The 23,339-nt window shown below is 44.9% G+C and overlaps 1 protein-coding gene across 1 annotated transcript in view; it reads right to left on the bottom strand.

Moving 5' to 3' along the window:
- Positions 1 to 23,339, bottom strand: part of b4galnt4a (beta-1,4-N-acetyl-galactosaminyl transferase 4a) — a gene marked incomplete at both ends in the record, with an annotated part of 504,007 nt that overhangs the window by 376,207 nt on the left and 104,461 nt on the right. The window lies entirely within an intron of this gene.

The following is a 23,339-nucleotide window of genomic DNA, read 5'->3' as shown; positions in this document are numbered from 1 at the left end:
TATGAAAAATATTTCGAAGTGCCCTTGAGCAAAGCACTTAACCCTAATTTCGTCCATGAGTGCTGACCTTGTAAAACAACACATTTCACTGCACCTGTATGTAACAAGTACTTACTTTTTTTAAAATGTAAACCCTTGAACCAGAGCAAGCCTAGAGTTAAACAGCCGTTTGCCGCGGCCGCAGCAAGGTTCCACCCTCCTAACCCCTCGAAGGGGAGCAGGAAGGGTCGGCCTATTTAGGCTGGCACCCTAGCGGTAGAGGAAAATTGTGTGCAAAACCTTCGGCTCCCTGCCCTATCCTCTCTCTTATAGGTTCAACGTGAGCCACTCCTCCCCCTCTCCTTACACGAGCGTGGGGAGGCACGTCCACGTTTTGACTAGACTCTGTTCCTTGTGTAACTGCGCACATGGGAATATGGAGGAGAAGCATTTACCCCCGAAAGCTATACTCCTTCGGCACCCTAAAAAATCAGGTTCCAACCAGGCAGGAAAGTCAGCATGTCGTCTCTTTTGACATATGTAGCTGGATGACAGATTGCCATTTCACCATCCTTTATGGCCCTCTTCCCAAGCCTTGCGGCATTAATCGCTTCTTACTGCCTATTGTGCGCGAGCGAACACAATAGAGCAGGCTCAAGAGTTCACCTCCTTGGTATAACACCAGGGGGTGTCATCATTCTAGTTGAGCAAGGCAGGGACAAACCTAACTATCCCTGACCTCTCAATGTATCCTGTCGCCCTATCGAGCGCAGGTCATCCCTGATTTTTCATTTACTCGCAAGGGGAAGAGGTTTTCAAGGATCACTTAGAAACTCCCTTAACCCACTGGTTTTGGGACCTTTCTATGTAATTCAATGGCAAGCTAGAGGACGGTCAGTATAGTATTTAACCTTCCTTGTACTTTCTGATCTGATTTAAAAAAGAGAGGGAGGGGGGAATGGACCTCAGACAGCTCTGACGTTGTCCTCCTCCCATTTACACCTACGTTTGTTTCACGCAGTCGGACCCATGCCTGCTCAACCTCCCCTTACTGGGAGCGAGGAGCTGGGGATATTTTCATTCTTGATAGCCCTCCTCTCCGAGGTAGGGCCAAGACAGACCATACACATAGCTGCACTACCGCTTAGGATTAAGACATCTGGGTCACCAGTATGTTCCTTCTTCCTTTCTAGCAACATTGGTTGACGACTCACGTCATTCCGTCGGATACTCTCTCGCACGAGCACCTGCTCGGTGACACGGTATACCTATGCCTGCTGGTACTCTAATAAGGGCACAGTCCAAGAGGGTCAAGCATGTTTTGGGAAAAACACTATGCTCAAATGCTTCGGACGCACTACGAGTAACCCCAGTTAACTGGGAACACTCAGCCCCTGATGTGTTATCGACTTCTGAGAGTCCGATTCCACAGTCTGTTAGAAGTGACTACCTTATGAGGGTTGTTTGGAGGCTCCATCCCCACATAGCGGGGACAATAGCACCCCGATGGATGGAAGCACTGACTAGGGCTGTTATAGTGACTGTATTACCACCACACCGGCAGTTACGAGACATGACAGCAGTCAAATTCCACATGACCATTGAGTCATGGTAACTAGGTTTCTCCAGATGCCGCTGATGGTCATTAGTAGCCTACCAAACTTGCTAACGGCCAGTCTCTAATCACTCTGACATCATTTTACATTTTACATTTTAGTCATTTAGCAGACGCTCTTATCCAGAGCGACTTACAGGAGCAATTAGGGTTAAGTGCCTTGCTCAAGGGCACATTAACGTCATTTAGCAGACGCTCTTAGCCAGAGCGACTCACAAATTGGTGCGTTCACCCTATAGCCAGTGGGATAACCACTTTACAATTGGGGGGGTAGAAGGATTCCTTTATCCTATCCCAGGTATTCCTTAAAGAGGTGGGGTTTCAAATGTCTCCGGAAGGTGGTGAGTGACTCCGCTGTCCTGGCGTCGTGAGGGAGCTTGTTCCACCATTGGGGTGCCAGAGCAGCGAACAGTTTTGACTGGGCTGAGCGGGAACTATGCTTCCGCAGAGGAAGGGGAGCCAGCAGGCCAGAGGTGGATGAGCGCAATGCCCTCGTTTGGGTGTAGGGACTGATCAGAGCCTGAAGGTACAGAGGTGCCGTTCCCCTCACTGCTCCATAGGCAAGCACCATGGTCTTGTAGCGGATGCGAGCTTCAACTGGAAGCCAGTGGAGTGTGCGGAGGAGGGGGGTGACGTGAGAGAACTTGGGAAGGTTGAACACCAGACGGGCTGCGGCATTCTGGATGAGTTGTAGGGGTTTAATGGCACAGGCAGGGAGGCCAGCCAACAGCGAGTTGCAGTAGTCCAGACGGGAGATGACAAGTGCCTGGATTAGGACCTGTGCCGCTTCCTGTGTAAGGCAGGGTCGTACTCAATGCATCAATGCAAATGCAATCAAAAATCAAATCAAACACTTCATGCTACCCAAGAATAGCAAAGCACCCTTAGTAAACTTTTTGAAAAAATGTGTGTTTACCAGATACAATACTATTTCACAGTAAACAAACTAACAACAGACTTTCAGCACTCTTATAGGGAAGGGCATTCAACATGTACGGCACTTAAACAAATGACTGATGATTGGCTGAGAGAAATTGACAATAAGAAGTTGTGTGAGCTATTTTGTTAGACTTCAGTGCAGCTTTTGACATTATCGATCATAATCTACTGCTGGAAAAATGTACAGTGGGGAGAACAAGTATTTGATACACTGCCGATTTTGCAGGTTTTCCTACTTACAAAGCATGTAGAGGTCTGTAATTTTTATCATAGGTACACTTCAACTGTGAGAGACGGAATCTAAAACCAAAATCCAGAAAATCACATTGTATGATTTTAAAGTAATTAATTAGCATTTTATTGCATGACATAAGTATTTGATCACCTACCAACCAGTAAGAATCCCGGCTCTCACAGACCTGTTAGTTTTTCTTTAAGTAGCCCTCCTGTTCTCCACTCATTACCTGTATTAACTGCACCTGTTTGAACTCGTTACCTGTATAAAAGACACCTGTCCACACACTCAATCAAACAGACTCCAACCTCTCCACAATGGCCAAGACAAGAGAGCTGTGTAAGGACATCAGGGATAAAATTGTAGACCTGCACAAGGCTGGGATGGGCTACAGGACAATAGGCAAGCAGCTGGTGAGAAGGCAACAACTGTTGGCGCAATTATTAGAAAATGGAAGAAGTTCAAGATGACAGTCAATCACCCTCGGTCTGGGGCTCCATGCAAGATCTCACCTCGTGGGGCATCAATGATCATGAGGAAGGTCAGGGATCAGCCCAGAACTACACGGCAGGACCTGGTCAATGACCTGAAGAGAGCTGGGACCACAGTCTCAAAGAAAACAATTAGTAACACACTACGCCGTCATGGATTAAAATCCTGCAGCGCACGCAAGGTCCCCCTGCTCAAGCCAGCGCATGTCCAGGCCCGTCTGAAGTTTGCCAATGACCATCTGGATGATCCAGAGGAGGAATGGGAGAAGGCCATGTGGTCTGATGAGACAAAAATAGAGCTTTTTGGTCTAAACTCCACTCGCCGTATTTGGAGGAAGAAGAAGGATGAGTACAACCCCAAGAACACCATCCCAACCGTGAAGCATGGAGGTGGAAACATCATTCTTTGGGGATGCTTTTCTGCAAAGGGGACAGGACGACTGCACCGTATTGAGGGGAGGATGGATGGGGCCATGTATCACGAGATCTTGGCCAACAACCTCCTTCCCTCTGTAAGAGCATTGAAGATGGGTCGTGGCTGGGTCTTCCAGCATGACAACGACCCGAAACACACAGCCAGGGCAACTAAGGAGTGGCTCCGTAAGAAGCATCTCAAGGTCCTGGAGTGGCCTAGCCAGTCTCCAGACCTGAACTCAATAGAAAATCTTTGGAGGGAGCTGAAAGTCCGTATTGCCCAGCGACAGCCCCTAAACCTGAAGGATCTGGTGAAGGTCTGTATGGAGGAGTGGGCCAAAATCCCTGCTGCAGTGTGTGCAAACCTGGTCAAGACCTACAGGAAACGTATGATCTCTGTAATTGCAAACAATGGTTTCTGTACCAAATATGAAGTTCTGCTTTTCTGATGTATCAAATACTTATGTCATGCAATAAAATTCAAATTAATTACTTAAAAATCATACAATATGATTTTCTGGATTTTTGTTTTAGATTCCGTCTCTCACAGTTGAAGTGTACCTATGATAAAAATTACAGACCTCTACATGCTTTGTAAGTAGGAAAACCTGCAAAATCGGCAGTGTATCAAATACTTGTTCTCCCCACTGTATGTGTATGGCTTTACATCCCCTGCTATATTGTGGATTGAGAGTTACCTGTCTAACAGAACACAGATGGTGTTCTTTAATGGAAGCCCTCCAACATAATCCAGGTGGAGTCAGGCATTCTCCAGGGCAGCTGTCTAGGCCCCTTAATTTTTGTAATTGTTACTAATGACTTGCTACTGGCACTAAGTAAAGCCTGTGCGTCTATGTATGCTGAGGACTCAACACTGTACACATCAGCTACCACAGCAAGTGAAATCACTGCAACACTTAACATAGAGCTGCAGTCAGTTTCAGAATGGGTGGCAAGAAATAAGCTGGTCCTAAATCCGTGGCGGTCGGTGCCGTTTAAGGCATGGCCTTATTTCTATTATAGCATATTGGATGACTGTCATTCATATTCCATTCACCCAGTTCAATGTAACAGCAATAGGTTTAGGCTATTACGTTACTCAAATTTTCCCTATACCCATCATGAAGTTGCTACAACCTAGCCTATGAATTAAAGTTTACAATGCAGGTGCACACAGGTCGAGATAACATTTTGAGGTGACAGACAGTGACACATGGACAGACAGTGACACATTCAATAACAGTTTGCACACTCTTGCCTGCATCTAGCTGATATAGGGCATTTTTCAACAGAATCGGCAGAATGAATACACCCCTGATCACGCGTAAACACAGTTTACTTTCATAGCAGCCACATTGTATTCCTTCTCACATCTATGCGCTCACCTTGTACCTTCGCTTGTGGACTTCAATGCACAACACATCAGCTGTATGTGACCAGGCGAAAAAAACTTTCCAAGCCAAACCATATCATAACTGCTACACACAGCCTACATCTTTGTCACCATATTAGCTAAAGTAACGTCATAGTCAACATAGCTAATAGAACTAAAGCATTAGTAAACCCACTACAATTATGCAGTAACATCACAGTGTACAGTCAGTAAGCAGTTTAGCCCTTACACCAGCGGGCCCCGGCGGCAATAAATTAGTAAAACCAAAAGCTTAGCGGTGACTAACCCCAATCCGTACACATTTGCGCAACCGCGGCATTCAAACGAGGCTGCAGTGAAAACTAATGGAACTGTAGCAACTGTGTTGGCATCAAAATCCGGGGTGTGAACTACGTTTCTATTCAAGCGTTGATTGACATGGTAATACCCCAATAGTATCGGAGAAAAGTTGAAAAAACTGCACGCATTATGAAACTCATTCTGTGCCATACAGCCTCTTTCCACCAGGGGTAGCACTTCTCTCGCAGATTAAAAACAGGAAATGATCAATGGTGAGTGTAATGGTGATTGTAAAGTTAATTACTCATGAGTTCATTGATAGTTAATTGAATCAATTGTTAATTTTTTGCGTAATCACTCCGAGCCATCATGACTCACAAAAACCGTGACGGCCGCAGTTTAATTGTGAAGATAAATTTAGCGGCACCCTAAAAACCCTTCTCAAATTCGACACAAACCTTCAAATAGGTATGTAATGAGACATTATATAAACTCTTTATAGTGTTTTATTTACATTTTAGAGGTGATAAGTTGGACAAATCGGGTGAAAAAAGCCGTTTCCCCACACAACATATCTCCCCCTTTCACTATCACGCAGTAGCTTTCGCTTCCCCACCTGCCTTTAAAAAAAAAGACCCGGCGGAGCTCCATTTCCTTCTTCAATCATGCAGTGGTCTAAGGCACTGCATCGCAGTGCTAGCTGTGCCACTAGAGATCCTGGTTCGAATCCAGGCTCTGTCGTAGCCGGCCGCGACCGGGAGACCCATGGGGCGGCGCACAATTGGCCCAGCGTCGTCCAGGGTAGGGGAGGGAATGGCCGGCAGGGATGTAGCTCAGTTGGTAGAGCATAGTGTTTGCATCGCCAGGGTTGTGGGTTCGATTCCCACGGGGGGTATGAAAAAAATAAAAAAATGATGTATGCACTAACTGTAAGTCGCTCTGGATAAGAGTGTCTGCTAAATGACTAAAATGTCAAGTGTAGATGGGCAGCATGAAGGTCTCGTCATTGATTTTGCTGGAAAGGGGAGAAATGTTGCTTTACAATGGTATTCATATTACAGTTGACCTGGAAGTATTACGTTTTTGAGGTGCTAAAATAAGGCAAAATGTACGGAACAGCGCAATGTACGTTAGCTATTGTTACCTTGACTTGGAAGAGTTCCAGTGTTGTGTTGGATAGTCATAGCCAGCTAGCTAACATAGCATCCCTCTGTTTGAGCAGCGTGTTTGAGTAGGCTAAACTAGCTAGCTGCATTTGCTAGCTAAGTAAGTGAAACTGAAAGTGAACAAAAATAATGAAATATCTTTCTCTATTTCTCTCCTGCTTCCCCTTCATTTTTGAAGAAATTCATTTGTTCAAAACTGTTCAACTATTGTCTTTGCAGTCCTAGCTAGCTGTAGCTTATGCTTTCAGTACTAGATTCATTCTCTGATCCTTTGATTGGGTGGACAACATGTCAGTTCATGCTGAAAGAGCTCTGATAGGTTGGAGGATGTTCTCCAGAAGTTGTCATAATTACTGTGTAAGTCTATGGAAGGGGGTGAGAACCATGAGCCTCCTAGGTTTTGTATTGAAGTTAATATACCCAGAGGAGGACGGAAGCTAGCTGTCCTCCAGCTACACCATGGTGCTACCCTACAGAGTGCAGTTGAGGCTACTGTAGACCTTCATTGCAAAATAGTGTGTTTTAATCAATTATTTGGTGACATGATTATATTTAGTATAGTTTTATCTAAAATTGATATATTTTTTAAAGTTTAGCTAATTTTATTTTTATGAAATTCACTGAGGATGGTCCTCCCCTTCCTCCTCTGAGGAGCCTCCACTGTCCTAAATATTTCAAAAACTAAAAGCATTGTATTTCGGACAAATCAATCACTAAACCTCAACTAAATCTTGTAATGAATAATTTACATTTACATTTACGTCATTTAGCAGACGCTCTTATCCAGAGCGATAATGTGGAAATTGAGCAAGTTGAGGAGACTAAACTGCTTGGCGTAACCCTGGATTGTAAACTGTCATGGTCAAAACATATTGTGGAATGGTAGCTAAAATGGGGAGAGGTCTGTCCATAATAAAGCGCTACTCTGGTTTCTTGACATCCCTATCAACAAAACCAGTACTACAGGCTCTAGTTTTGTCGCACCTGGACTACTGTGCATTAATATGATCAAGTGCCACAAAGAGGGACATAGGCAAATTACAATTGGCCCAGAACAGAGCAGCACGGCCCTTAGATGTACACGGAGAGCCAGCATTGATAATATGCATGTAAATCTCTCCTGGCTCAGGATGGAGGAGAGCTTGACTGCATCACTGCTTGTCTTTGTGAGAGGTATTGAGATGTTGAAATCACTGAGCTGTCTGTTTAAGCGACTAGCGCACAGCTCAGACACCCCTACATACCCCACAAGACATGACACCAGAGGTCTCTTCACAGTCCCCAAGTCAAGAAGAGACTACGGGAGACACACAGTACTACATAGAGCCATATGAACTCTATCCACATCACGTAACTCAGTCAAGCAGTAAAATCTGATTTAAAAAATTGATAAAACTACACCTTATGGAACAGCACGGAATGTAAAGAGACAAACACACAGCATTCTCAAACACATGCTAACACGCACTCTACATACACATACATTTTAATATTGTCATTTTTCTGTATTATTGATTTTGAATTGTATATGTACGGTATGTTATGGTAGAGTAGTGTGTAATAATATGCTGTGTTATGTATTGTTTTATTGTATGTAATTGTGATTGGACCCCAGAAAGAGTAATGGGGATATGGAAGAAAAAATATATACAAATGAGAGCCCTGGCATTCAGAGTTTGAGCGCAATACTATCACCTGTTGTGCAGCAAAAGCCAGGTCCTCATAGCTGATTGATGCATGGAAATAAAAAGTGTTCCTATAAGCCAAACATTGCCCAACATTTTGAGCACATTGCTTCGCTTTACAATCAGAGTAGCCTATCAGGCTGGCATGAAAATGAACCATGGGAAAAGCGTCATTCATTCGCTATTCAAGCTACTTCACATGCTGATGGCCAATTGCATCTTGTGCACATACGTCATCAGAGTGCTAGAAAGACTTGGTTTGTTATTTTGGATTAAAACAAAACCGCTATTCATTAAATACGAATACCAAACTTGTTTTTGCATGGATTCTGTGACACGGTTAGGTTTTAGCAGCTAAGAACGCTATTTATTGTCCCAGAATCCCGCTTAACAGACAGGTTGAAGCCTGCTTGACAGAGATGCTAAGCTGCTAGCCATCAAGTTAACGAAGTTGGTACCAGATGACTTTTGCAATGGAGCCCTCTTTGCCTGGAGAAATAAATTAACCGTTCCAGCGCTGTAGGAGCTGTATCTACTACGCTTTGTTTCGGGACAAACTGGATCACTCAGAGTTACAATTACTTGCCGAGGATTATAGGCTTGAGGTGGCATCCTTGATCATGCAGGTCGCCAACCTACGAAGAAACTGGGGAAAACGCAGAGTGGAACGTTTACATTTTCTACGCCGGTGGCTGGACGGCGTTCGCGCTTGTTGGATGCATCTCCGCCTTGTAGTTTGTCGCTATCCGACTGGCCGGTGTTGCCAGGAGCTCCCCCATCTGATAGCGGAGTCGAAAGAGCACAGCAAGAGGAGCAAGGCAATCAACGATGGTCGCATGTCACGAGCCGTGGAAGCAGAAGACAGAGGCCTCCCGCAAAGCAGCCTACACTCCCAACGAGAGGCCCGGAGCGGATACAAACAACTAATAGTTTCGCCAACCTGGAGCCTGATCTTCCTCAAGTTATCCTGGCTCTCGCCCATCCATAAAGGGTTTTCCGAATCCAGTGAAGCGTGGGTGTGGGCGGAAGTGGCAGGGCTTGCAAACTATTACAGACTACAAAGGACGCACAGCCGCGAAATGCCCAGTGACATTTTTTACATTTACGTCATTTAGCAGACGCTCTTATCCAGAGCGACTTACAGTTAGTGAATACATATATTTTTTTGTATACTGGCCCCCCGTGGGAAACGAACCCACAACCCTGGCGTTGCAAACGCAATGCTCTATCAACTGAGCTACATCCCTGCCGGCCATTCCCTCCCCCATTCCCTCCCCAATTGTGCGCCGCCCATGAGTCTCCCGGTCGCTGCCGGCTGCGACAGAGCCTGGATTCGAACCAGGATCTCTAGAGGCACAGTTAGCACTGCGATGCAGTGTCTTAGTCCACTGCGCCACTCAGGAGTACGTGAGCCTATCAGATGAGCTCAATCACTTCTATGCTGGCTTTGAGGCAAGCAACACCGAAACATGTATGATAGCACCAGCTTTTCCGGACGACTGTGTGATCACGCTCTCCTTAGTCGATGTGAGTAAGACCTTTAAACAGGTCAACATTCACAAGGCCGCAGGACCAGACGGATTATCAGAACGTGTACTCAGAGCATGCGCGGACCAACTGGCAAGTGTCTTCACTGACATTTTCAACATCTCCCTGACCGAGTCTGTAATACCTACATGTTTCAAGCAGACCACCATAATCCCTGTGCCCAAGAAAGTGAAGGTCACCTGCCTAAATGACTACCGTCCCGTAGCACTCATGTCTGTAGCCATGAAGTGCTTTGGCTGGTCATGGCTCACATCAACACCATTATCCCAGAAACCCTAGACCCACTCCAATTTGCATACGCCCCAACAGATCCACAGATGATGCAATCTCTATTGCACTCCACATTGCCCTTTCCCACCTGGACAAAAGGAACACCTATGTGAGAATGCTGTTCATTGACTACAGCTCAGCGTTCAACACCATATTGCCCACAAAGATCATCACTAAGCTAAGGACCCTGGGACTAAACACCTCCCTCTGCAACTGGATCCTGAACTTCCTGACGGGCCGCCCCCAGGTGTTAAGGGTAGGCAACAACACATCTGCCACGCTGATCCTCATCAGGGGTGCGTGCTTACTCCCTGTTCACCCACGACTGCGTGGTCAAGCACAACTCCAACACCATCATTATGTTTGCTGAGGACACAACGGTGGTAGGCCTGATCACTGACAACGGTGAGACAGCCTATAGGAGGGAGGTCAGAGACCTGGCAGTGTGGTACCAGGACAACAACCTCTTCCTCAACGTGAGCAAGACAAAGGAGATGATCGTGGACTACAGGAAAAGGAGGGCCGAACAAGCCCCCATTCACATCGACGGGGCTGTAGTGGAGCGGGTCGAGAGTTTCAAGTTCCTTGGTGTCCACATCACCAACAAACTATCATGATCCAAACACACTGCCTTTTCCCCCTCAGGAGACTGAAAGGATTTGGCATGGGTCCCCAGATCCTCAAAAAGTTTGACAGCTGCACCATCGAGAGCATCCTGACCAGTTGCATCACCGTCTGGTATGGCAACTGCTCGGCATCCGACCGTAAGGCGCTACAGAGGGTAGTGTGTACGGCCCATTACATCACTGGGGCCAAGCTTCCTGCCATCCAGGACTTCTATACCAGGCGGTGTCAGAGGAAGGCCCAAAAAATTGTCAAAGACTCCAGTCACCCAAGTCATAGATTCTTCTCTCTGCTATCGCAAGGCAAGCGGTACCGGAGCGCCAAGTCTAGGTCCAAAAGGCTCCGAAGCCATAAGACTGCTGAACAATTAATCAAATGGCCCCACTGCTGCTACTCGTTGTTTATTATCTATGCATAGTCACTTTACTCCTACCTACATGTACAAATTACCTCAACTAACCTGTACCCCCGCACATCGACTCGGTACCGGTACCCCCTGTATATAGCCGTATTATTGTTATTTTATTCTGTTACTTTTTTATTAATTTTTTATGTGAGTATATTTAGTAAATATTTTCTTAACTCTATTTTCTTAAAACTGCATTGTTGGTTAAGGGCTTGTAAGTAAGCATTTCACGGTAAGGTCTACACCTGTTGTATTCGGCGCATGTGACAAATAATGTTTAATTTGATTTTGATTGGATTTGATTTCTATATGTAATGCTCAATTCTTAAATATAAGCACATTAATCCACTTTACAACCGGTGTAGCCTATCTGGCTAATAAAAAATGTAACCGTGGGAAGCGCTATTCCATTCGCTATTTTATGTGGGACATCTAAATAAAAATGATTCCACAAATACGTATATTGTAGGGTATATGTAAAGACCAGATTAAATTGAGAATAGTCTGATGGGTGAGAACATTATTAAGCGCTTGTCAAATTGTGAATGAGAGACTGATGAAGTGTGTGCAGCCTGCGCAAGAAACAGAGCAGAGCGCATGCCTTTCATGCAACTTTTTTCATCATTAAAGTAGTTTCATACAGCCTTAGAATGTATTGTATCGGTGGGGACAGAAGCCTCGCCTTCGTTTGTATTCGGTATGCGCTTTGTACTTTTACTTGGATAGAGCGAGAGTATTGCACAAGAGCTAGAAACAACCTCTTTGTTGCTTGGGCGCCTCCCTGCAAGGAAGGCCTCTCTCTCATCAACGGCTATACTTTTGGATAGAGGAGGCTGTTATATTGGAAAGCATGACAGCAAGGGTTGCAGGCCAGAAGGGCTCATTCCACCAAAGGGCTGACACATCTTGGGCACTGTTTAAAGGCATCTCCTTTAACAGGAGATTTGCGCTATGGCTTTTTGTTGGGACTAGTCTGGCTTCGGAGAGCATGTCTACATTACGGGAGAAGTTTCTATCCCCATACAGTGAGATATTGAGACGATATATTTGAAATAGAACTCAGGGTTACTTGCGTAACCCCGGTTCTGTGATAATATGAGTGAGATATCTCACCGCTTTTCCCTTCTCGCAAGAGCGCAAGGAAGAGAGGCATGCTTGAGAATGACCACTCGACCTGTCTGTCTCCCACAGACGCTGTGATTGGTACTTCCGTTAGAGAATCCGCCTGAGCGAATCACCATGAAGTGAGATATCTCACTCATATTATCATAGAACTGAGTTTACGCAAGTAACCCTACATTTTATATTGTCTACTAAGAGTGCCTTCTCGTGCTTTTTCATGATTCATAATTCACATACACTACATGACCAGAAGTATGTGGACACCTGCTTGTCGAACATATTCCAAAATCATGGGCATTAATATGGAGTTGGTCCCCCCTTTGTTGCTATAACAGCCTCCACTCTTCTTGGAAGATTTTCCACTTGTTGTTGGAATATTGCTTTGGGGACTTGCTTCCATTCAGCCACAAGAGCATTAGTGAGGTCGGGCACTGATGTTGGGCGATTAGGCCTGGTTTGCAGTTGGCGTTCCAATTCATCCAAAAGGTGTTCGATGGGGTTGAGGTCAGGGCTCTGTGCAGGCCAGTCAAGTTCTTCCACACCAATCTCGACAAACCATTTCTTTATGGACCTCGCTTTGTGCACGGGGGCATTGTCAGGCTGAAACAGGAAAGGGCCTTGCCCAAACTGTTGCCACAAAGTTGGAAGCACATAATTGTCTATAATGTAATTGTATGCTGTAGCATTAATATTTCCCTTCACTGGAACTAAGGGGCCTAGCCCGAACCATGAAAAACTGTCCCAGACCATTATTTCTCCTCCACCAAACTTTACAGTTGGCACTATGCATTCAGGCAGGTAGCGTTCTCCTGGCATCGGCGAAACCCAGATTCGTCCGTCGGACTGCCAGATTGTGAAGCGTGATTCATCACTCCAGAGAACGTGTTTCCACTGCTCCAGAGTCCAATGGCGGTGAGCTTTACACCACTCCAGCCAATGTTTGGCATTGCACATGGTGATCTTAGGCGTGTGTGGGGCCATGGAAACCCATTTCATGAAGCTCCCGACGAACAGTTATTGTGCTGACGTTGCTTCAAGAGGCAGTTTGGAACTCAGTAGTGAGTGTTGCAGCCGAGGACGGACAATTTTTACATGCTACGCACTTCAGCAATCGGCGGTCCTGTTCTGTGAACTTGTGTGACCTACCACTTCGCGGCTGAGCTGTTGTTGCTCCTAGACGTTTCCACTTCACAATAACAGCACTTACAGTTGACCGGGGCAGCTCTAGCATGGCAGAAATGTGATTGTTACGAACCCCGTGGCTCTAAACGTCTAGGGTGGATGGACATGAGACCCGTAACATAAATTATGCAAATTAGTAGTGTGGCATGGAGCAGTGAGAACAAATGTGACACAACAACCATGAACTACCGTCAAACACAAATGGTTTATTACTAAACACACGGTAAAGGTTTGGGAAAAAGGGCTGAGCAGGACCCAAGAAATGAAACAAAAGTGTAAAACCCCCTAAACTGATCTAGCCTGCCTGAAGAACCGCTAGGCTACTGCTAGTCATACAAAAGTACAGTGGGTGGTCCGCTCAGGTCTAACTAGTGTTTTTAGACAGAATTCTTCCTACGGGTAATGTATGCCCAAGGGCAACTAGCTAACTCCCCTTTTCCCAGAAACACACAAAGCTACCAAACAGGGTAATCAGTAACAAAGTAAGTACACAATACACAGGACACCACAGTATCCACACTCACATAAAGAACTGGCTTCTAATAACGTTACCAATAGGGTAACCAACAACTTAGTGAGTACACAACACACAGGACACCACCGTGTCCATACTCACATATGGCAAAAAATCTCTCTCTCTCAACAAACACAAGTGACTGGTTTTATATAATGGGATGTGTGATTGAACAAACGAGTAACAGGTGGTGCAATGCACAGGAATGTTCCCTGATTGGTCCAATCAGCAGACACCTCAACGACCACCAATCAGGAACATACAGGACACCTGTGATTAGGGCAGAAGGAGAGAAACACACAAAAACACAGGATACCTGTATCCGTAACACTCCCACCCTTAAAAGAGCAAACCACAATGGTTTGCGACACACGTACTATCACAACACCCAAATTCACAAATCATCCTATCGGGATAACAAAAAAAAAACCTAGATCATTACACACACGAGACAAAGCATCTGCCAACACATTATCCAACCCCTCTTCGCAGAGGAATGGCCTCTGGGTACCTGGCGGCCACACACATAATTGTCAACCTAAACTGGTTACCAGCTTTTGTTTTTGGTAATGGTCCAACACAATCAACCATCACATGTTCGAATGGTTCACCTATGGCCGGTATGGGACAAAGAGGCGCGGGGGAAATAACCTGGTTCGGTTTCCCAACTACTTGACAGGTGTGGCAAGTCCGACAGAACTGAGCCACATCTTGTTTTAAACCAGGCCAAAAGAAATGTCGCAAAACACGATCATAAGTCTTGGTGACTCCCAGATGTCCGGACCACTGGTGATCATGAGCGAGGGATAAAACATTTTGTCGAAAGGCTGTAGGAATCACTATTTGGTAAACAGCATTCCAATCTCCGCCAGCGTCAACATGGGATGTCCATTTACGCATGAGGAGATTACCATCAATGAAGTATGCCATGTTTTTCTTCTTTAGCTCGTCCTCTGAGACAACACTAGAAAAACATTTAGCCAGGCTAATGTCAACCTGTTGGTTAGCGATCAGCTGCTCACGAGTAACTGGTAACTGTATTGCCTCAGCAACAAGTTCCACATCCTTCTTCCTTTCTCTGGGCTGTTGGTCAGACTGCACCAGCTTACCAGAGGTAGCACCCGAACTATCCTCTGGGTCACACTCTCTGAATAGAATCGTGTCTGACAAATCTACCACTTCACCCACTTGTCGTGCTTGAGCACGTGTGACAGCACAAGCGGGGAACACATCTGGATAACCCTGTGCCAGCTCCTCGGAGAGAGACTGGTCACTTTTATCCATTACCTCCAATACGGGTATCACCTTTCCTCCGGCAATATCGTTGCCCATTATAAATGTCACACCTTTTACTGGCAACATAGGACGTACGCCCACTCTGAACAATCCACTGACTAACTCAGAGTGTACGTTCACAAAGTGCAATGGCACTGGGACAAATCCCATTTCAATTCCTTGTACTAACACATTGGAACCACAATATGTATTATTAGACAAGGGCAACACATCAGATAGTATGAACGACTGCGCCGCACCAGTATCTCTGAGGATTCTAACTGGACGCTGAGACGCTTCGTCATCTGATATAGAAACAAACCCCTCAAAAATGAACGGTTCATAACTGTGATCTGGGACAGGGACTTTCAAACCACATTCACTATGAGGCTTCTGTCTTGATTCCGGCCTTACAACCGTACGAATCAGCCCAACACCCGTTGGCGGCCTGGCGTGCTGAGGCATCCCCGGTTTGCGTTTAAGCAAAAAGCAATCACTAACCAAATGTCCCACCTTATGACAATAGAAACAGTGACGCACATCTTTTGGGCGTGCTGGACGTACTGCTGGTCGACTAGGACTAAAAGTTAGCAACTCCGCAGCCCTGCTCTCCGTACGAGCCGAAAACACGCTCTTATGCGTCAACACAAACTCGTCTGCCAATACAGACGCTTCCGACAGTGAGGATACTTTCTGTTCGTTCAGATAAACTACAATGCGTTCCGGTAAACAATTTTTAAACTCTTCTAACAAGATTAACTCCCGTAGAGAGTTAAAATCAGTTACCTTACTAGCACTGTGCCATTTGTCAAACAGATTTCCTTTGTCTCTAGCAAACTCCACATAAGTCTGAGTAGGAGACTTTTTATGAGACCTAAATCTTTGTCGATATGCCTCAGGAACAAGCTCATAGGCACGAAGAACAGTAGCTTTGACCACTTCATAATTCAAACTGTCTTCAAGAGGTAGCGCTGCCAGAACCTCTTGGGCTTTACCTGTTAGCTTACACTGAAGTAATAGGCACCATACCTCGTCGGGCCATTTCAATGCTACCGCTATACGTTCAAACACACTGAAATAGGAATCAACCTCTGACTCCCTAAACACAGGTACCAAGGTGATCTGCCTACTAATATCAAACGTAGCAGCCGACACAGCTGGTGAGGATGGCTCACTAGCAGGCATAGTATTAGCAGAGACTAACCTCGCTGTTTCTGCCTCTAGTTCCATCTTACGCGTCTCCAGTTCTTGATCAAGCCTACGCGTCTCCAGTTCCATCTTACGCGTCTCCTGTTCTGCCTCTAGCTCCATTTTACGCATCTCCAGCTTGTCTTGCCTGATTTGTGCCCGCTCTTCCGCCTCCATTTGGAGCCGTGTCGAGCGGACATCCATCCTGGCATCACTGTCAGTCAGTGGGGAGAGTGGGTCATAACGGGGCAATGTGGCTGGAGCCTTAGTCTCGTCCTCAGACATTGATGGGCTTACAGGCGTAGCAACCACATCCCCTACAGGAGCAGCAGACTCAGGCGGCGGTAACTCAAGCACTCGCTCGTTCAACAATATCGCTAGCACTACTTCCCTAACTTCTGCTTTCACTAAACCCCTCGGTATGGGTACAGAAAAGTGGTCAGCCAAAGCCTGTAGATCCACTCTACGACAATTCTCAAAAATCTCCCACGTAGGGTTTTCCAAAAATGCTTCCAAATCAAAAGTAGCCATCCTACTAGCAACACGAGCCGTCGACTACTGAACACAAAAAAAAAACAGGTAGTACAGCTGCCAAGCTCAACACTGAACCAGACACTTACTAATTTGCACGAGTAGCATGGGATAGATCCCGGACGAACCCCCACTTTATGTTACGAACCCCGTGGCTCTAAACGTCTAGGGTGGATGGACATGAGACCCGTAACATAAATTATGCAAATTAGTAGTGTGGCATGGAGCAGTGAGAACAAATGTGACACAACAACCATGAACTACCGTCAAACACAAATGGTTTATTACTAAACACACGGTAAAGGTTTGGGAAAAAGGGCTGAGCAGGACCCAAGAAATGAAACAAAAGTGTAAAACCCCCTAAACTGATCTAGCCTGCCTGAAGAACCGCTAGGCTACTGCTAGTCATACAAAAGTACAGTGGGTGGTCCGCTCAGGTCTAACTAGTGTTTTTAGACAGAATTCTTCCTACGGGTAATGTATGCCCAAGGGCAACTAGCTAACTCCCCTTTTCCCAGAAACACACAAAGCTACCAAACAGGGTAATCAGTAACAAAGTAAGTACACAATACACAGGACACCACAGTATCCACACTCACATAAAGAACTGGCTTCTAATAACGTTACCAATAGGGTAACCAACAACTTAGTGAGTACACAACACACAGGACACCACCGTGTCCATACTCACATATGGCAAAAAATCTCTCTCTCTCAACAAACACAAGTGACTGGTTTTATATAATGGGATGTGTGATTGAACAAACGAGTAACAGGTGGTGCAATGCACAGGAATGTTCCCTGATTGGTCCAATCAGCAGACACCTCAACGACCACCAATCAGGAACATACAGGACACCTGTGATTAGGGCAGAAGGAGAGAAACACACAAAAACACAGGATACCTGTATCCGTAACAGTGATGAACTGACTTGTTGGAAAGGTGGCATCTTATGAAGGTGCCACGTTAAAAGTCACTGAGCTCTTCAGTAAGGCCATTCTACTGCCAATGTTTGTCTATGGAGATTGCATGGCGGTGTGCTCTATTTTATACACCTGTCAGTTTTAGAATGGGTAACTAGCAATAGGCAGATAAGCTAAATATCTCCAAAACTAAAAGCATAATTTTTGGGACAAATCACTCGCTCAACCCTAAACCTCATCTGAATCTATTATTGAATAATGTGGCTATTGAGCAAGTTGAAGAGATGAAACTGCTGGATGTCACCCTAGATAGCAATCTATCATGGTCAAAACATATAGACTCAATGGTTACTAAAATGGGAAGAGGTCTCTCCAGGCATTGCTCAGCTTTCTTGTTATCTCAGTCAATCAAACAGGTCCTACAGGCCCTAGTTTTGTCGTACTTGCACTACTGTCCAGTTGTGTGGTCAGGTGCGGAAAATAAGGACATAGTCAACTTGCAGTTGGTCCAAAAGAGAGCAGCATGTATTGCACTTAGATGTACTGGCTCAAAGCTGACTGCAACACTATTGGTCTTTGTGCGAGGTCTTGATGTTACCGAACTGTCTGTTCAAGCAGTTGGCACACAGTTCGGACACTCATCGGTATCACACAAGACATGCAACTAGAGGTCTCTTCACAGTCCCCAGGTCCAGAACAGAGTCTGGGAAACACACAGTTTTAAATAGATCCATGACTAAATGGAACTCTCTGCCACCCCAGGTAACTCAAGCTTGCAATAAAACCAGATAAAAGAACACCTTATGGCCCGACGGGGACTGTGAAGAGACACAAACATTTTAATGCATTTTGTATTGTATTTTGCATTGTATTATGTATGTGATATGTGGTTGTGATATGACTGTGACGTGGTTGTATCGCCTGGCTATCTTAAGATGAATGCACTAGCTGTGGGTCGCTCTGGATGGGAGTGTTTGCTGAATGGCTAAAACGTAATGAAATAAGGCTTCACACAGATGTGAATACAATACTGACTTACATTATATATTGTATGTAATAGGCTTCTATACATCTAAAGGATAAAGCAGTATAAGAGAACATGAATTACAATAGCAAAATTACAATAGCAAAATACAGCGTCAGTCTATACACTGCTACACAATACAGTTCTAGTATGCATACATTGACAGGAAACTGTCTCTGTCGCCACCGCAACTCACTGGCTGGAGGCGGTACTTACAACAAGCAGGCTAAAGAGAATGTCGTTGATTGGATAGAAAGTTAGGGGTGATTGACTGATGAACTGTCGGGCATTCTAACTAAAGGGACAAACTAGGGGGGGGCATAGGGAAATCTAAATCTAAAAGCCTGTCCTTTTCTACACGCCCCTATCTGTCTGTATGAGTGTGTGTGTGTATGTATGTGTGCGTGTGCGTGCTGCTGGTAGCACTATTACGGTCGATACATTTCTGGTCATACCACCGGGTCGGTAGCATAGAGGTCTAACCGTCCACATCAGCTAGCTTGAGTGCCAGTTTGCCTTTCTAGGACCCGCCTCGGCCTCAGGGCTTGGTTGCCAGGGCAATGGGTGGGAGCGAAAGGAAAACATTTCCATCATGCTCAATAAAACAGGACATGAGAGAGAGAGAGAGAGAGAGAGAGAGAGAGAGAGAGAGAGAGAGAGAGAGAGAGAGAGAGAGAGAGAGAGATTATTAAAACACTGTACACAGCTGATAACATAACATTTTAAATGCCTTTATGTTTTTGAAACCTTTGTGAGTGCAATGTTTTCTGTTAATTTCTAATTGGTTTTTGTTTTGTTGTTGTTGTTTTTTGTTTCTTCTAATTTGTGTTTATTTCACTTGCTTTGGCAATGTAAACATATGTTTCCCATGTCAATAAAATCCATTTGAATTGAATTGATAGAGAGAGGGGGTTCAGGTGGATGTATACAGCACACACACACATGCTCGACAGACAAAGCAGAGACAGAGATGGAGAGGGAGAGAGGGAAAAAATGAGAGAGAGTTTGTTTGTGACAACCAAGGAAAAAGGGGTGATGGAGGGTGGAGGAAGGGGGAGGCTGGAAGAAAAAGGGGGGTGCACTTCCGTAGCTTTAGGTCCAACAGGTTGGGTTAGTGGGGTTGTGATGAATGTAGACTTTGTTGAAGGGGGTATAGACGTGAGACGACTCGTGTCTGGGCCCACCTCCAAACGCATAGGCTGAATGAATGTCCGTCCGCCCCTGACTATTACACAGAGGTGTGTGTCTGTGTGTGTGTGTATAGGAGCATGAATGTGTTTGAGCTTGTGTGTATCACACAGAGGGATGCTTGTACCTCCGCAAAGATGAGACAGCCCCACATACCCCCCACCCCCCATCCCATGGCCAGTGCCACACCAACACAGCTACTATAAAGGGCAATTCCAATGGAATTACGCTTTGACTCAGTTTTTTCACTTTCTAATGTATTCCAAACAAAAACCGTTGATTTCAAAGTTTAACAAACCATATGTACAAGGACTACGTTTAACAATTTCCACTGAAAACCTTACAAAAGCTAATTTAGTGGAAGAACTGTGCAGACGCAAACTTTGGTAACAGAATTACAGTAAAATCTCCCTCAGGTTTTTATGCGACCACGTTTTCCAAAAACTCTTAAATATCTGATCTGAATTAAGATTCAAAGATGTCTGCTGAAAGAATCGGGTGTCAGTTATGACATGGCACCTGGAGTTAGAAAAAAATATATTTTGGTTATTGAACTAGAGTAAGTGAAGTGGATTTACACCAGGTAACGGAATTACATCATGAGTCCCTGATCTGTACTAGACAGAAATGCATAATTATGGATATTAATGTCATTTTCCTCATGTTTCCCAAGTTTAGACATCACAGCGCAGCACAGCAGAGCACAGTAGAGTACACTGCAGTACAATGCAACACAGCAGAGTATAGTAGAGTAGGGTAGAGTTTAGTACAGTGCAGTAGAGTACGGTAGAGCACATTAGAGTGTAGTTCAGTAGAGTACAGTTTCAGCATGCTTATAGGGAAGGGCACTCAACATGCTCGGCACTGACACAAATTACTGATGATTGGCTGAAAGAAATTGATAATAAGAAGATTGTGGGAGCTGTTTTGTTAGACTTCAGTGAAGCCTTTGATATCATACTGAAAAATGTAGGTGTTATGGATTAACATCCTCTGCCTTATCATGGATGGACAGTTACCTATCCAATAGAACACAGAGGTTTTCTTTAATGGAAGCCTCTCTATTGCAAATTCAGTTGAGTGTGGTGTACCGCAGGGCAGCCGACTTGGTACTAAATTTTTTCCTGTGTTTACTAATGACCTTACACTGACCTTCAATGAAGCCTGTGTCCATGTACACAGACGACTTAACGGTATAGACGTCGGCTGTAACAGTTAAATAAATAACTGCCACCCTTAACATAGAGCTACAGTCAGTTTTAGAATGGGCAACTAACAGTAGGCTGGTGCTAAATATCTCCAAAACTAAAAGCATCATTTTTGGGACAAATCACTCGCTCAACCCTAAACCTCATCTGAATCTATTATTGAATAATGTGGCTATTGAGCAAGTTGAAGAGATTAAACTGCTGGATGTCACCCTAGATAGCAATCTATTATGGTCAAAACATATAGACTCAATAGTTACTAAAATGGGAAGAGGTCTGTTTTCTTGTTACCTCAGAAAACCAAACAGGTCCTACAGGCCCTAGTTTTGTCGTACTTGGACTACTGTCCAGTTGTGTGGTCAGGTGTGGCAAATAAGGACATAGGCAACTTGCAGTTGGTCCAAAAAAGAGCAGCACGTATTGCACTTAGATGTACACGGAGTGCAGCAGCTAATTGGGGATCCTAATAAATATTAATATTAAATACTCTACTCACTGTATTTTACTGTACTGTGCTATCCAAACTTGTGGAACATACATCTACAGTGAAAAGGGCAGGAGTGGGGAAAGTGTGTGTGTGTGTGTGTGTGTGTGTGTGTGTGTGTGTGTGTGTGTGTGTGTGTGTGTGTGTGTGTGTGTGTGTGTGTGTGTGTGTGTCTGTGTCTGTGTGTGTATGTGTGGCAGGAGTGTGGCACAGTAAAGCCCATGGCCGGAAAAGGGTAGCAAGCCAAAGCAGGACGGTATGATGTTATGGGCATGTAGCTGCCTTTATTAAGAATGGCGCCAAAGAAGATGGCAGCCGTATTACAGCCCTCTAACCAATTGTACTATTATGTGTGTTTTTTCGCCTTATTTGTAATTTATTCTGTACATAATGTTTCTGCCAAAGTCTCTTATGATCAAAAAGAGCTTCTGGATATCAGGACAGCGATTACTCACCTCGTATTGGACGACGATTTTTTATTCAATGAGTCGGACGCGAAGGATATCCTACAGACACCCGACAAGGCCCAAATCCACGTCATTCGCATGAGAAAGAGACAGAGATATTGTGGATGTAGGTCGGGGTGCCTTGTAAGGATCTGACGGTGAGCGAGTAAACTGCCTCCTCCATCAATCCAATTAGACAATGTTCAATCATTTGAAAATAAATTAGACGACCTAAGATTACGGTTATCCTACCAACGGGACATTAAAAACAGTAATATCTTATGTTTCACAGAGTCGTGGCTGAACGACGACATGGATAACATACAGCTGGCGGGATATACGCTACATCAGCAGGATAGAACGGCTGACTCCGGTAAGACAAGGGGTGGCGGTCTGTGTATATTTGTAAACAACAGCTGGTGCATAAAATCTAATACTAAGGAAGTCTCGAGGTTTTGCTCACCTGAGGTAGAGTATCTCATGATAAGCTGTAGACCACACTATTTACCAAGAGCGTTTTCATCTATATTTTTCATAGCTGTCTATTTACCACCACAAACCGATGCAGTCACTAAGATTGCACTTAATGAGCTGTATAAGGCCATAAGTAAACAGGAAAACGCTCACCCTGAGGCAGCGCTCCTAGTGGCCGGGGACTTTAATGCAGGAAAACTTAAATCCATTCTACCTAATTTCTACCAGAATGTTAAATGTGCAACCAAAGGGAAAAAACTCTAGACCACCTTTACTCCACACACAGAGACGCGTACAAAGCTCTCCCTCGCCCTCCATTTGGCAAATCTGACCATAACTCTATCCTCCTGATTCCTGCTTATAAGCAAAAACTAAAACAGGAAGCACCAGTGACTCGGTTAATAAGGAAGTGGTCAGACGACGCAGATGCTAAGGTGCAGGACTGTTTTGATAGCACAGACTGGAATATGTTCAAGGATTCTTCCGATAGCATTGAGGAGTACACCACATCAGTCACTGGCTTCATCAATAAGTGCATCGATGACGTCGTCCCCACAGTGACCGTACGTATATACCCCAACCAGAAGCCATGGATTACAGGCAACATCCGCACTGAGCTAAAGGGTAGAGCTGCTGCCTTCAAGGAGCGGGACTCTAACTAGGGACGCTTATAAGAAATCCTGCTATGCCCTCTGACGAGCCATCAAACAGGCAAAGAGTCAATACATGACTAAG

Source organism: Coregonus lavaretus (genome assembly GCF_964263955.1).
Source record: "Coregonus lavaretus genome assembly, chromosome: 9".
Lineage (NCBI taxonomy): Eukaryota > Metazoa > Chordata > Actinopteri > Salmoniformes > Salmonidae > Coregonus > Coregonus lavaretus.
The sequence above is the reverse complement of the archived record's forward strand: the minus strand, read 5'-3'. Positions and strand labels throughout refer to the sequence as shown.